Raw genomic sequence first — 13,017 nt, 5'->3', positions numbered from 1 at the left:
TTGAATTATACTCATTCTCATTATTAATCATATGGCTCTAGCCTTCAGACATCACAGAACATGGGGCCAGAACGGCACAAGAACAGGCCCTTCGGCCCAGCCGTAGGTACTCGGGGCTATTTTTTTACTTGTGGACATTTTTCAAAAAATGTCCCGACTTACCTGGTGCCTTGAGTACCTACGGCTGGCATAACGAGCCGCTACGATATATCCACGGACTCCCACGGCCTCCTACGAACTCGTTACGAACATACTGCGAGTTTGAATCAAGGGGAAAACTCGGGAGAATTCGTGAATAACTCGGGAAAGTGGGCCTGTTTCCATGCTGCATGGATCTGGGCCAAATTCAAGCAGGTGGGACTAATGTAGACGGAGCATGTCGGGCCGTAAGTAAGGAAGACTGAACCAAAAGGTTTTTTGCTGCAAATACACAGGGAATGTAATTGATTTTGTGCTGGCAGAAAGAGAATCCTTTACCATGAACAAGATAAAGATAAATGAAACGGGGCAGATCAATAAATATTCAAGAAATTGGCCAATTTGTCAATAAGTATCCAGACAAACATGAAATGAAAGCAAAACCATGGCAGCACGGTGATCCGTCCCGAAGATTTTTCCATTTGTTTTTTTTTCATATTTACAAATGGAAAGAAATGAAAATGTATTTATTGAATATTTTTGGATTGATATTTGGTGTCACGGGTCAGCTTTCTCTCCCACACAACACGGGGCAGAAAGGGCCTGTCCCACATGCGATTTTTTAGGCGACTGTGGAAAAATTTTCAAGGGGGACAATTTGGGCTGTCATAGGTTGTCGCCGGGTTAACGTAGGCTGTCGCCAGGTGACGTAGGTTGTCGCCAGTGCTGACTTCGGTGAATTCCGTTGTCCTGGTCGCTGGCAGTCACCTGAAAAATCGCCTAATCGACTTAGGCGATTTTTCAGGCAACTGCCGGCGACTGTCAGAGTGGAACACACACACACACACACACACACACACACACACACACACACACACACACACACACACACACACACACACACACACACACACACACACACACACACACACACACACACACACACACACACACACACACACACATCGTAAAGGCGGGGTCCAGGGCAAGCGCTGTCTGAAATTCACACGGTGCAAAGCCAAGGTGACACAGACACACACCGCGATGAACAGCCCGGTTGGCGCTGTAATTAAAAGACAGCTAAATCGCAGTGTACGGTAAGTCCTTTAAAAGAGGGGGGGGGGGAGAAGGGGGGGAGAAGGAGTGGAGACAACTTTTAATAAGCCAGAGATACACGGCTGTGAAGCTCGACGGACATTTAACATTACCGGTTGGTTATCCTTGGTTCTGAAAACTACTGCTTACGGTTTTTTTTTCCCCCCAATGAGCCAATGAAATTCATCGTTCAGCACTGGCTACAACCTACGAGAACCTAAGAGAACCTTCGACCTCCTGGCGACCCACTAGGACCTCCTGGCGATCCACCACGGCACGAGAATTCTCGTTACTCTCCATGGCAGCTTCATTCTAGTCACCGCTAATTTTGCAACATGTTGAAAAATTAGCAGCGACCATAATGAGGCCGGCGACTAGTTCCCAAAATGCGGGAACTCCTCACGACCATGAAGGCGACTCCCCGGCAACCACCATGTGGGCGACCATGTGGCGACTGCACAGCCCCCTGCAGTCGCCGAAAAAGTCGCCTAGGTGGGACAGGCCCATTAGTGATTGAAACGTCTGTGTTGTTGGTGGAATACCTTTACGTGCCTGATATTTTATGTGCATTAAAACAGAGACAATCTCTCTGAGCCAGCAAACAGTATGGTTCTCCCTTACGTAAACAGAACACTTTTCCCCCTAGACTTCCATTTTCAGTTCTTGAAACTGTGTATCTGTTTTGTAGGAAGATTGCTTTCTGATTTATGTGCATCTAAAAGTGGCTTGAAGTAATTTATGCTCCCGCAGAAGATGAAAGAGATCCAATTGTGAAATCTCTTGTAGTTTTAAATCAAGGAATCAAAAAAGCAAAAAGAAGGCTATTTCCACACTATAACTGGAGCATCAATATAAAACCAGTCATACGTGAAGAGATGAATTCAAATTGTTACTACAGTATGTGACGTGTCAAAGGACGTGTAAAATTGCTCACAGTAACTTAGAAATTCATATAGATCAGAGTGAGCAAGCATGTTTAATAGACAATAGACAATATGTGCAGGTGTAGGCCATTCTGCCCTTCGAGTCAGCACTGCCATTCAATTGATCATGGCTGATCATCACAAATCAGTACCCGTTCCTGCCTTCTCGTTTAGAGTCCTGCCGTTTAGTTCAGAGTTTTAGCATGGAAACAGGCCGTTCAGCCCACCGAGACCGCGCTGACCAGCGATTCTCGCACACCAACGCTATCCAATGCACTAGGCACAATTTACAATTTTACCGAGCCAATTAGCCGACAAACCTGCACGTCTTTGGAGTGTGGGAGGAAACCGCAGATCTCGGAAAAAAACCCACGCAGGTCACGGGGAGAACGTGCAAACTCCGTATAGACCCCGGGTCTCTGACGCTGTGAGGCCGCAACTCTACCGCTGCGCCACCGTGCTGACACGACAGCATTCTGGGTGTGAAACACAATGAGATCACACGGAGTAATAATGGCGGTAGAGTTGCTGCCTCATAGCACCAGAGATCCAGGTTCGATCCTGACTACGGGTGCTGTCTGTACGGTATTTGTACGTTCTCCCCATGACCTGCGTGGGTTTTCTCAGAGTTCTTTGGTTTCTTCCCCCAACCCAAAGACATGCAGGTTTGGAGGTTATTTGGCCTTGGTGTAAATGTAAATTGTCACTAGTGTGTGTAGGATAGTGTTAGTGTGCGGACTCGGTGGGCCGAAGGGCCTGCTTCCGTGCTGACTCTCTGAAGTCCAAACGTCTAAAGTCTAATGAAGGAAGAGACAATGGGGCGAAATTGGCGAGAGATTCTCCCAATTGCCGGACATAAGGGCAGAATAAACTTGGAGAAAAGCCAAGAAAGGCATTAATGTGAAATATTCTGGATATAGAGGGTGGTGAATCTGTGGAATTCATTGCCACAGGCAGTGGTGGAGGCCAAGTCAATGCATATATTTTAAGTGGAGATTGACAGATTCTTGATTGGTAAGGTTGTCAAAGGTAATGGAGGGGATGGCAGGTGAATGGGGTTGAGAGGAAAAGATAGTTTGTTTACAAATGGTGGAACAGACCCGATGGGCCGAATGGCCTAATTCTGCTGCTATGTCTGGTGACCTCTTTCGGGGGGGGGGCATTAGGGAGAACATTTGAGCAAATATATTTTTTACATTTTAAAGATAAACTTTATTCAGACGAAAAATTATATATAAAAAACTGTACAAAAAGTTTCAGTCTCGGTACATTCAATAGTTTGATAGACAATAGTGTTCCACCTGTCTTTAAGCATCCAACATTGGCACTCATGTGAGCAAACTAATAGCAGATGTGAACCATTAGGAACATATTTGAGGGAATCGCTGGTCAGTGCAGACTCTGTGGGCCGATGGGCCTGCTTCTGCGCTGTATCTCTAAACTAAACTAAACATTACCTGCCTAGATTGATTCCAATGACATTCGGGAACTTTCATGATTACCATTAATGAGACGAGTTTTATTTAAATTCCATATCTATTTAATAAACTGAAATGAAATGGAGAATCAGAAGTGGGGTCCGTGCCAAATGTGGTCTGGAATGCAACTAGCGGGACAATTCACAATTAACCTACAAACCTGTACATCATTGGAGTGTGGGAGGAAACCAGAGCACCCGGAAAAAACCCGGGCAGGTCATGGGGTGAACGTACAAACAGGCAGCACCCGTGGTCAGGATCGAACCCGTGACTCTGGCGCTGTGAGGCAGCAACTCTGAGGCTGGGGTAGAATGTAGTCAGGGAAAGATTCTTCAGTCAATTTACACTTTAATTTCTGAAGTGACACATTTTAGGCCCCATTTGGTAGGTAATAATTGTAAAAAACTGCTAACACACTGAGATTTAACCTTTCAACTATAGAGATTGAACGATCAAAACTTTACGTTTCCTTGTAAAAACTATGATTGTAATTAATATTCATCATAACGGCTGCAATAAATCAACATCACAAACAGCTGTCAGATTGTGATTTTTAATTAAAATCTAACAGATGTTCTCTCTTGACTGCAGCTTTACTTTACTTTAGATAACAGCGCTGAAACAGGCCCTTCGGCCCGTTGAGTCCGCATCGACCAGCGATCCCCGCACACCAACGCCATCCTACACACACTAGGGACAATTTCCAATTTTACCAAAGCCAATTAGCCTATAAATCTGTACGTCTTTGGAGTGTGGGAGGAAACCCGAGCAGCTGGAGAAAACCCACGCAGGTCACGGGGAGAAGTACAAACTCCGTACTGACAGCACCCGGGTTGAACCCGGGTCTCTGGCGCTGTGAGGCAGCAACTCTAGCGCCGCGCCACCGTGCCACCCCTAATCTTTGGATTTTGGGACGCGGGTCTATCTGGCGTGGACTTGTTTATTAGGGTGCGGAGGTGTAGGGACTCCCGCAGTCATGGACGTGTTTAACAGGGTGCAGAGGCGTAGGGACTCCCGCAGTGATGGTGTGGAGTCAGATCCAGGATTTTGACCATGTCAGGATGATGGACAAGTCCACGCCAGAGGCAAAACGGCACCTCGTGCTTCTGGGCTCAGTGGGCTGCTCGGCATATGGTGCACTACCTGGCAATAGACAATAGACAATAGGTGCAGGAGTAGGCCATTCGGCCCTTCGAGCCAGCACCGCCATTCAATGTGGTCATGGCTGATCATCCCCAATCAGTACCCCGTTCTTGCCTTCTCCCCATATCCTCTGACTCCGCTATCTTTAAGAGCCCTATCTAGCTCTCTCTTTAAAGTATCCAGAGAACCGGCCTCCACCGCCCTCTGAGGCAGAGAATTCCACAGACTCATAACTCTCTGTGTGAAAAAGTGTTTCCTCGTCTCCGTTCCAAATGGCTTACCCCTTATTCTTAAACTGTGGCCCCTGGTTCTGGACTCCCCCAATTGGGGCGATTGTGTTTATTTACAGGGTTAGTCTTGCCGAGCTGTATGCAAAAAATTAAAATGTATTTTGCTGTACCTGGTACGCAAGGCAATAAAGAAACCATGAAACCATTGATTGGCGGCGCGGCTCGCCCGTTGCAGCGGCCCCTACAGCCTGTCTGTCTTTTTTAAATTTTTTGTCTAGTTAATGTAGTGTTGGTGTTTTTTTAATACTGGTTTTAAATGTGTATATGTGGGGGCGGTGGGGACAGGGGGGGGGGGGGGGGAAACTGTTTAAAATCTCTTCCCTGTCCGGGAGACCCGACATTTTCCCTGTCGGGTCTCCGTTGCGTTGGGGCCTAGCACCATGGATCGGCCTCCAACCTGAACGACCCGGGGGCTCGGAGAACTGCTGAGCTGCAGACTACTCACCATCATGGGGCTGGCCGGCCTCGGAGCGTAGGGAGCGGTGGTGACTCTCTGCTGCGACTCGACTCCTGGGGCTCGGAGGCTCCAGCAACGCAGCCGCAGGTCCGGTGGACTGGGACATCGGGAGCTCGCGGGTCCAGGGGGAGAGACCGCTTCCCGGAGCTCCCGCAACGCGACTTCTCCAGCCCGTGTCGCGGGGTTGGAACGACCCGGAGCGGGGACGTACATCGCCCGGCGCGGCTTCATGGCCGTGGGACATTCCAGCGTCCACCGGGGGCTCCAACACCATGACTTTTAGACCGGGAGCGGGGCCGTAAATCGCCTAAAATGGCCATGGGCCATCATCGCCCGCCTGGGGCTTGGACATCGGGAGAGAAATGGAGAACAGGGGAGAGAAAAGACTTCGTCTTCCATCACAGTGGGTTCACTTTGATGGATGTTTGTGTGAATTAAATTGTGTGGATGTCTGTAGGAATTGTCTTTGTTTGTACGGCTGTGGAAACGGAATTTCGTTTGAGCCTCACTGAGGCTCAAATGACAATAAATTGTATTGTATTGTATTGTATTGTATTGTATTGATGCACCCACATCCATAAATCAAAAGATTAGGACTGCACAGTGGCTCAAGGGTGCAGCTGTAGAGCTGCTGACTCACAGCGCTAGAGACTCAGGTTCGATCCTGACCTTGGGTGTTGTCTGAGTGTGTGGAGTTTATGCCAGTTCTCCCTGTGACAGTATGGGTTTCCTCCGGGTGCACCGGTTTCCTCCCACACCCCAAACAGGTGCGGGTTTGTAGGTTAATCGGCCCCTCTGTAAATTGCCCCCTGAGTGTGTAGGGAGTGGATGAGAAAGTGGGATAACATAGAACTGGTGTGACTGACCGGGTGATGGATGGTCGGCGCGGACTCAGTGGGCTGAAGGGCCTGATCCCACACTGTATCTCTAAACTACACTAAGATAATGAAAAATGTTTTCAGTCATCAAACGCTGAGAAATTCAATTCAATTCAACTTTAATGTCATCGCACAAATACAAGTATGCATACAACGAAATGCAGTTTTGCGTCAGTCCGTAGTAGTTGTGTATAAAGAAATAAAAAAAGTAGAAAGAGAGAAGATACAGAATCATCAAAAAATACAGAATGATTAAACAATGGGGACAGAGGGACCAGAGAAATCTATCGGCGGGACTCCGAGTTCAGCAATGTGATTGTATTGTTGTAGAAGCTGTTCCTCATCCTACTAGTACGTGACCTGAGGCTCCTGTACCGCCTCCCTGATGGGAGGAGGGCAAACAGTCCATGGTTGGGGTGTGAGGGGTCTTTGATGATCTTCCCAGCCCGTCTCAGACACCGTTTTCAGTGGAGGGCATCCATGGCAGGGAGGAATGATTCACGTCTGGAAGTCTTTGTGTTTATCGTTTACACGGTTGCAAAATGACATTCCACTGCGTGATAAAATGTTGTCTAAGAGTTGGAATTCATGACTGAAGGTGCGGAAACTGAAACAAATATCAATAAACATCACAATGTGAAGTGTTAAAGAGGGAACTGCAGATGCTGGAGAATCGAAGGTTACACAGAAAAGCTGGAGAAACACAGCGGGTGCAGCAGCATCTATGGAGCGAAGGAAATAGGCAACGTTTCGGGCCGAAACCCTTCTTCAGACTGATCAGGGGGTTTGCCTGGATTGGGGATCACAATGGTAGCAAACACAGCCAGTCAGCTCCGGAAATAACTTCTTTGTTATAAGAATTTATCGTATTTATAATCATAATAATCATAAGCATAATCATACTTTATAAGCCAAGTATGTTTTGCAACACACGAGGAATTTGATTTGCCATACAGTCATACCAATAAAAAGCAACAAAACACACAAAATACATTTTAACATAAACATCCACCACAGTGACTCCCCACATTCCCCACTGTGATGGAAGGCGAAAACAAAGTTCAATCTCTTCCCTTCTTTGTCCTCCAGCGGTCGGGGGCCTCGAGCCTTCTGTTGTTGGAGCGATCTTGGCTCATGTAGCCGGCGGTTGGGCCCACCGCATCGTGGTGATCAAGCTCCCATATTGGGGGGATCTCAGCTCCCCACGCCGGGTGATTGACCCTCGGGTCAGGGCTAGTCGAACCTCCTGTGACTTTAGAGCTTCCCGACATCAGCCTCTTTTCCCGAGACTGCGAGCTCCTAGATGGTGAAATATGCAGGCCGTGGTTGGAGCGTTGATCCCAGGCAGGGAGTCGCAGGCTCTGATGGTAAGTCCACGTCCCCGCGGTGGGGCTCAAAGTCAGTCCCGAGCAAGGCCGCCAGCTCCATGTTGTTAGGCCGCAGAGCGACCGGAGATACGATCCGGAAAACAATCGCATCTCCGGCAAGGTGAGAGATTGATCAAAAAGTTTCCCCCGACCCCCTCCCCTCCCCCCCCCCCACGTTAAACAAATTAACACAAACTTTTAAAACACACTAAAAATAACAAAAATGACAAATAGACAGACAGACTGTTGGCGAGGCTGCCATCGCTGACGGCGCCCCCAGGTGGAAATATAGCTTTCCCCTCCAATTATATTTCACTTGCCTTGTTTTGTTTACACAAAGCGGTAAATCCGTGGGCAGCACTGAACTGGATTTTTGTCAAAGTTTTGACAGCCGGGTTCGATCCTACTAGGGGTGCTGTCTGTACGGAGTTTGTACGTTCCCCTCGTGACCTGCGTGGGTTTTCTCCGGGTGCGCCGGTTTCCACCCCGTTCCAAAGACGTGCAGGTTTGTCGGTTAATTGGTCTTTGGTTGCAAAGTGTCCCCGGTGTGTAGCATAGTGCCCGTGTGCGGGGATCGCTGGTAGGCTCGGTGGGCCGAAGGGCCTGTTTCCGCGCTGTATCTCTCAACTAAACTGAAAGGTCTCCCGGCAAGTGGCGGGAGGATGATTCATTCCACATCATCACCATATTTACACTAGCCGTGGGGCCAGGCAGTGAGGAGGGAGGCAAGCCAAACCACTTTCTCATGACCACATGTTTGTTTCATGGGAATGTCCCTCTTGGTTACAAAGGGGAAGTGAAATGTAATGAATGGTGTAATTATTACATGTAGCAAGGAACAGCAGATGCTGGATTAAACCGGAGATAGACACAAATGGCTGCAGTAACTCAGCGGGTCTGGCAGCACCTTAGTCTGAAGAAGGGTCTCCACCAGAAACGTCACCCATTCCTTCTCTCCAGAGTTGCTGCCTGTCCCGCAGAGTTACTCCAGCCTTTCATGTCTATCTTTGTTGTAATTATTATGCTTTATTCATTGTTTAAAAAGGAACTGCAGATGCTGGACAATCGAAGTAGACAAAAATGCTGGAGAAACTCAGCGGGTGAGGCAGCATCTATGGAGCGAAGGAAATAGGCGATGTTTCGGATCAAGTCCCTTCATCAGACTGATTTATTAATTGGTAGCTTCTCCTTCTGCTGACTTACGCAATGTCCGGACAGAATGATTCGCGTTTTTATTTCATGCTTTTGCTGTGCCATGTGCTGGGTACTGTGGAGTAGAGAGAACAATAATATTCTATTTATGTTTAAATCATAACTACGTTTTTTTAAATATAACAATCTGGAGAGAGATACACATGAGGAACTGCAGGCGCTGGAATTTTAAGTAAAACACAAAGTGCTGGAGGAACTGGACGGGTCGGGCGGCATCTGTGGAGGGGATGAATAGGCAACGTTTCGGGTTGGGACCCTACTTAAAACTGTTGGTGGAGGGGGGGGAGAAAGCTGGAAAGGAGAGGTGGGGGCAAGTGGCAAGTGATAGGTGGATACAGTTGCTTGGCCAAAGTCTAGAGATGCAAAGAATACCGTAGGGTGTCAGATAAGGAGAGAAGAGGAGGAGTGAAATGTCTCGCTAGAGGTAGGGAATATCTGAAGAAGAACCCCAGCCCGGAATGGTGCTGACCAAAACGTTGCCTATCCAAGTTCCCTGAGATGCTGCCAGACCCGCTGAGTTCCTCCAGCACACTGTGCCTTTCTTTGGTATAAACCAGCGTCTGCAGTTCCTTGTTATTACATTTATTGCTCTTGTGTTTATCGCGGGACAGAACGGGCGGGCAGCACGGTGGCGCAGCGGTAGAGTTGCTGCCTTACAGCGCTTGCAGCGCCGGAGACCCGGGTTCGATCCTGACTACAGGTGCTGTCTGTAGTCAGTTTGTGCGTGGGTTTTCTCTGAGATCTTCGATTTCCACCCACACTCCAAAGACGTGCAGGTTTGTAGGTAAATTGGCTTGGTATAAATGTAAGAATTGTCCCCAGTGTGTGTTGGGTAGTGTTAGCGCACAGGAATCGCTGGTCGGCGCGGTTCCAGTTGGGCTGAAGGGCCTGTTTCGCGCAGTATCTCTAAACTAAACAAAACTAAACAGAGAGAACTATCGTTTTGAGACAGCACGGAAACAGACCCTCCTGGCTACCCAGTCCATGCGATAGGATTAGTTCTAATTCCTATTTCCCAATTCACTCCCTACACATTAGGGGCAATATCCAGCGGGCCTATTAGCCAACAAACCTGCACGCCTTTGGGATGCGGAAGGAAACGGAGCACTCGGAGGAAACCCACGCGGTCACAGGGAGAAGTCTGAGGAAGGGTCTCGACCCGAGACATCGCATCAATCTGAAGAAGGGTCTCGAACTGAAATGTCACCCATTCCTTCTCTCCGGAGGTGTTGCCTGCCCCACTGAGTTACTCCAGCATTTTGTGTCTGCAGTACCTTCGGTCACAGGGAGAACATGCAAACTCCACGCAGCCAGCACCCGAGTTCGGGATTGAACCCGGGTCTCTGGCGCTGTGAGGCAGCAACTCTACCGCCTGTGCCACTGTGTTGCTCTGAGAATTTTAATAATAAAAGGACTAATTTAGTAGCAGTTACTAAAGGAGCCCTGTGGAAATACAGCTTACAGAAAAGAAAAATCTGAAAATAAAAGTATTTTCAATATAACTCCAGATATGTTATTGCCCTGTCCTCCAGCACCAAAGTCTGGAGGAGTTAAAACGCCCAGCTGAACGTTGATAAAACACTGAAGTCATTCTCATTGGCTCTCGTTATTATCTAAACATTTCTGGACTGAACTGAATCAAATTCCCTAGTTGCGATCTCACACTAAAGCAGCAGCTGTGAAATCTTGGCACCCAGTTCCACCACAGCTGCATATACACCCCTCCCGTTCACTCCACAGGCAGGAACATTTTTATCACCGCAGTGTGATTCTTCTTATCTCTTCTCTCTTCCTTTCAAATTTGGAAACCAAGAAGCATCTCCTCACCTGAGCAAAACACACAGCACTAGAGGCAGGGAAAGGCGATGTTTCATTCGCAGTAAAGATGGGCACCAAAATGCTGGAGTAACTCACCGGGTCAGGCAGCAGCTCTGGAGAAAAGAGGCTGGGTGACGTTTCGGGACGGGACCCTTCTTCTTCGTTAGAAGTCTCAGGCGGCATGGATGAGCGATAGTAGACAAAAAGCGGGTGAGGCAGCATCTATAGAGAAAAGGAGTAGGCAAAGTTTCGGGTCGAGACCCCTTCTTCAGATCCGAACCCGAAACAATCTCGACCCGAAACATCGCCTACTCCTTTTCTCCATAGACGCTGCCTCACCCGCTGAGTTTCTCCAGCATTTGTCATGTCACTGCATGTCATGTTGTCACTTGCGGGCGGAGCACCAAGGCAAATTCTTTGTATGTGAATACTTGGCCAATAAACGTATTAATCAATTGATTAATTAATTGATTCATTTTTTGTCTACTTTCGATTTTCCAGCATCTGCAGTTCCTTCTTAAACATGGATGAGCGATGTTTTGTTCACAAATCTATGGAGAACTCGGGTAGGCGATGTTTTGGGTTGGGACCCTTCACCAGTCTGAATAAGGCTGTCCGACCTGCTGAGTTACTCCAGTACTTTGTGTTTTGCTCAAGATTCCAGCATCTGCAATTTCTTGTGTCTTTTTTTGCCTCGTTTCTTGAACTTTCCTCAAGCAAAGTGTGACCAAACAGAAGTATATTTCAGTCCAGGGCATCTCTTGTGCAAGGTTCCACACATTTAATTCTTATGTTGTTGCTAAAATTTCAGCTGCAAAGCTCCATTTTCTGGAACTTCCACCCAAAACCCCCTTGCTGCCTGATTAGAGCTTCCTACACCCAGACCATGCTCCCACCCAGTCTCTGCTCTTTGCTTGGAAACAAGCAGGTATGTAAGTAAATTGGCTTGGTAAATGTAAAAATTGTCCCTAGCGTGTGTAGGATGGTGTTAATTTTTGGGGACCGCTGGTCGGCATGGACCCGGTGGGCCGAAGGGCCTGTTTCTGCGCTGTATCTCTAAACTAAACTAAACCAAAAAAATCTCAGAGCACGAATTCTTTCAAATAACGCAGGTCCTTAAAGTGTAACAGATCAGAGCCATTCACCAAGTTCGATGTCAGGCCCATACTGGCATCTTCAGTATGATGCGACGTCTAAAGCAGTGCATTGCAGGATCATAACATTCACTCTGAATCCTTAAAGCTAGTGGGAATAAAACATCCCAGTGCAGACTACGGCCTCAGTTCAACGCAGCGTTTTACACAGGGTGGCACGGGAGAGTTGCTGCCTGACAACGCCAGAGACCCGGGTTCCATCCTAATTATGGGTGCTGTCTAGGGTTGCCAACTTTCTCACTCCCAAATAAGGGACAAACGGCCAAAATACGGGACAAATTCCCCACGGCAATTCGTTGACCAACTCGGCCGTGGCTGGGTAAATAATGAGTTGGCCCGGGTGCTGGACTGCACTCAAAGCCCAGCCGGCGGGGCCAGCTGAGGAGTTTTGACCCGGGCCGCGCGACGTTGAACGCAAAGTCCGGTGCCCCGTCCAACTCGTGAACCGATGATCGGCCATGAGAAGGACAGCTGGCTGGGCTGCCGACCGACAGGGCCATGGGCGAGGCACTGCTGCTGCTGCTGCTGCACTCCATGGTTCTCCACCCGAAACGTCACCCGTTCTTTCTCTCCAGAGATGCTGCCTGTCCCGCTGAGTTAACAGCCTGTCCCACTTAGGCGACTCTTTAGGCGACGGCCAAAGACTCGTTTTAATGGAATTCACCTATGACACCCGGCGACAACCTACGACAGCACCTACGACAACTCAAAGGCCTGTCCCACTTGGCGATTTTTTTCGGCGACTTATCAGTGTCGCCAAAGGATTTTGAACATTTCAAAATCCAGCGGCGACGAAAAAATGTTGCAACACCTGAGGAGACACCGCACGTGAATACGTCATCACGTCGAGTCACCGCCGCATCACGCTGCAAATTTTTCGGTGACCTGATACATCAGTCAATGACGCCGGCAGTCGCCGAAAAAATCGCCAAGTGGGACAGGCCCTTTACCTACAACGACAATCTTCGACAGCAAAAATTGTCGCCGAAAATGTTGAAAGTTTTACTGCAGTCGCCTGTGGTTGCCCCAAAAAATCGCCTAAGTGGGACAGGCTCTTAACATGC

Source organism: Leucoraja erinacea, chromosome 14, assembly GCF_028641065.1.
Source record: "Leucoraja erinacea ecotype New England chromosome 14, Leri_hhj_1, whole genome shotgun sequence".
Classification (NCBI taxonomy): Eukaryota; Metazoa; Chordata; class Chondrichthyes; order Rajiformes; family Rajidae; genus Leucoraja; species Leucoraja erinaceus.
This window is presented reverse-complemented; position numbering follows the sequence as displayed.